Source organism: Symphalangus syndactylus, chromosome 6 (assembly GCF_028878055.3).
Source record: "Symphalangus syndactylus isolate Jambi chromosome 6, NHGRI_mSymSyn1-v2.1_pri, whole genome shotgun sequence".
Lineage (NCBI taxonomy): Eukaryota > Metazoa > Chordata > Mammalia > Primates > Hylobatidae > Symphalangus > Symphalangus syndactylus.
The window spans coordinates 24,219,598-24,222,869 of NC_072428.2; the positions used below are offsets into that span (position 1 = coordinate 24,219,598).

General features: G+C 42.3%; 1 non-coding gene across 1 annotated transcript; it reads right to left on the reverse strand.

Moving 5' to 3' along the window:
- Nucleotides 1-2,827: 2,827 nt before the first annotated feature.
- On the reverse strand, nucleotides 2,828-3,037 carry LOC129485630 (small nucleolar RNA U3). Its single transcript, XR_008658751.1, has one exon. It is a non-coding gene; the product is annotated as a small nucleolar RNA U3 (small nucleolar RNA).
- Between the last annotated feature and the right edge of the window lie 235 nt (nucleotides 3,038-3,272).

Genomic DNA, 3,272 nt, shown 5'->3' on the forward strand with positions numbered 1-3,272 from the left:
CATGCAGGAGGGAGGGGCTAAAGATGTGTTGGTTGGTAGGGTCTCCAGGGAGGTAGGACTATCCCACTGAACCCAGGAAGTGGGATATGCTGCCTGGAATTATATATATAATTCAAGTCTGTGAATGGGAAGCAAAAAATATACATATTTGAAAAAAACGATGTGAAAAAATCTCTAAACTTTATGAAAATTATAATCTGCAGATCCAAGAAGCTCAATAAACTCCAAGTTCAAGAAACATGAAGAAAACTTCACGAAGGCATCTCATAATCAAATTGCTTAAAACCAGTGATAAAGAGAAGATCTTAAAAGCAGCCAGAGAAAAAAGATAAGTTAGGAATCTATTGTCAGTGTAACAAAGATAGCAACTTTGACATCTTAAAGCAAGTTATTTTTATTTCTGGTACTATTGACTGAATTGTGTCACCCCAAGTTTCATATGTTGAAGTGTTAACACTCCCTCTTCTCTGCCCTATGTGAGTGTATTTGGAGACAGAGTCTTTAGGAAGTAATTAAGGTTAAATGGGCAGGCGTGACAGCTCATGCCTGTAATCCCAGCACTTTGGGAGGTTGAGGCTGGAGAATCACTTGAGCCCAGGAGTTGGAGACCAGCCTGGGCAACATAGAGAAACCCTGTTTCCACAAAAAAAAAATACAAAAAATTAGCCAGGCATGGTGATGGCCACCTGTGGTCCCAGCTAGTCGCGAGGCTGAGGTGGGAGGATTGCTTGAGCCTGGGAGGTTGAGGCTGCAGTGAGCCATGAGCATGCCACTGCACTGCAGCCTGAGTGACAGAGCAAGACCCTGTCTCAAAAAAAAAAAAAAAAAGTTAATTGAAGTCATAAGGGATACAGATGGGGCTGTAGTCTAGTAGGACTGGTGTCCTTAGAAGAGGAAGAGGGAGGCCCCTTGAATGCATGCACCAAGGAAAAGTCATAAGAGCATGTGAGGAAATTGTGAGAAAGTGGCTATCTGCAAGCCAGGAAGAGAACCCTCATCAAAAGCCAACCATGCTGGCATCTTGATCTCAACTTCCAGCCTCCAGAACTGTGAGAAAATACATTCCTGCTGTTTAAGCCACCCTGCCTGTGGTAATTTGTTATGCCAAACAGAGCAGACCAATACACCTGGTAATTATATTTCATAGTTGTCCATGGCCCCGGTACACCCAGGTTATGTGTAGATGGAGGAGGGGATACCAGTTGAAAGGGAGGGAGCCTAAAAATGCAAGAAAGAGAGGGTAACTGGTAAAGCACTGTCTAGATCTATAGAGCCCTTTGGAAATTAAAAGAAAGCTAGGGACTCTCACCAAAAAATTGACATAAAGATTCTGCTTTGCTTTCTGAAGATTTGTGGATCACCTTCAGGGCCTCATGGACTCCTCATGATCCTCTGGATCTGAACCGAAATAATCACTGTCCTAGGGAAAACCAGCTGGGTTGGGGTCGAGAGCTTGGCGGGAGATTGGGGGTGAGGAGGGTGATACACTGGAAACAAACAGCAGGGAGCCATTTAGAGGTAGATGCAAGGGCAGTTGTTGGGTGTGTTCTGAGTCAATGTCTCCACAGAATATGAGGATGGTAGGGCAGGAGTGCTGGGGCATAAAAGTGTTGAAAAGATTAAGATCTACTCGAATTCGGCAAAAGGATAAGAAAGTAGGAATGATGAAAAGAAGTGAGTGTTTTAGGGACAAGCTGGGATCAGATTATATGATTCCATGAGACCCCATCAGCCTGATGGGTAATTTTCACCAGCTCTCTGAGGAGGGTTTTAGCAACAGCAGCAGTAATGGCAGAAAAAAAAAAAAGTATTTGGGATTTATTGCAAATTGAGAACTGGTAAGGAGAGTGCAGGGATGGATCTATTTGCTTTAAACAGGATTTATTTTAGGTGAAAGCCTAACTGCAAATGGGATAAGAAAGGAAGAAAAGAGGAAGAATGAGAGAGAGAGAAAAAGAAAGAGAAAAATAGAGCAAGGAAGGAGGAAATGCAGGCAGGCAGGAAGTCCTTTTATTCTTTAGAAGGATTAAGGTGGTAGCTATCCTTGTCCTGCCCTGGGGCATTGAATTTCTTACTCTGAATGTATGAAATTTGGCTTCTTGTTAGTAGGAAATTTTAAAAGGTCTCTTTTGTTTTCCTAAGGGTCATAACTAACCTCTGTGGGCAAGAAGTTACTGGGAAGGCTCTACTCTGCTGTTAGGATAGTAGGGAACCACAGTGACCCTAACCCTTGCCTCCTCCGAAGTGGAGGAGCTTTTAGGCTTCACTGGCTCTGTGTGGGATGGAAAGATGAAGCCACTGCTATCCACAGAGCTCAGGGTTACCAGTGGGATCAGACAGGCGGGTTCTGCTACCTGCAACCCTTAGTGAATCCTGGACGAGCCAGTGTTACCAAGTCTTCTGCACAGGATGCTGCAAGAGCTGACAATGACTTTTTCCACAAAAAGTACTTGAAACACACTCAGGGTTGTTATGGATAAGCTAAAGGATTTCAAATTTTTTTAATGCTGTACTCTATGGAAAAGATTTTTTTCTCCCCTTTGAAAATCGTACAAGTGACACATGTTCCTATAGAATAACTGTAAAACACAGATAAACAACAAATGAAAATCACCCCAAATCCTACCATTTGGAAATAACCACTTTCAGCATCTTGTGTATCAGACCTGACTCATTCATATGCAAATGTATAAATATATGTTTTATGAAAATGGTGTCATATTACATACATTGTTTTGCAACCTGCTTCCCATTCCTCCTACAATTTATCAGTCTATTGTGAACATTTCAAGTCAATATATATCTGCATCAGAATTATTTTTTTTAAACCACCCAAACTGCATCTTCTCCTTCTTATTCTCCTGGAAGAGAACAGTTATCAGTGACAAATGGCTGTTGTAGTCATGCAACACCAAGAGCCAGCTTCAGGCTCAAGGGAGAATGTTGTGCCTCCTCCTTGTGGTGTCATGTGCTCTACGTGTTCAGATAAACTTCTTTAGTAATGAACTATAGAAATGATCCCTGAAAGTATAGTCTTTATACCAGCTTTCTTAATTGCTGCAAGTTATTGCACCATTCCTCAATCGCTGGATATTTAAACCGCATTTATTACCAGATCTCCACTGACGTACTAATCCTTTGTAATGAGCAACCTCAATAATTTCATTGTCGTGCAAGAATAAACTGTGATGTTTACAAGTGTGCAGGGTCTTAGCTGACCTGGGCTCGGCTTGGCTGATCTCTGCTGGGCCGGGCTCACTCATGCCTCTGCA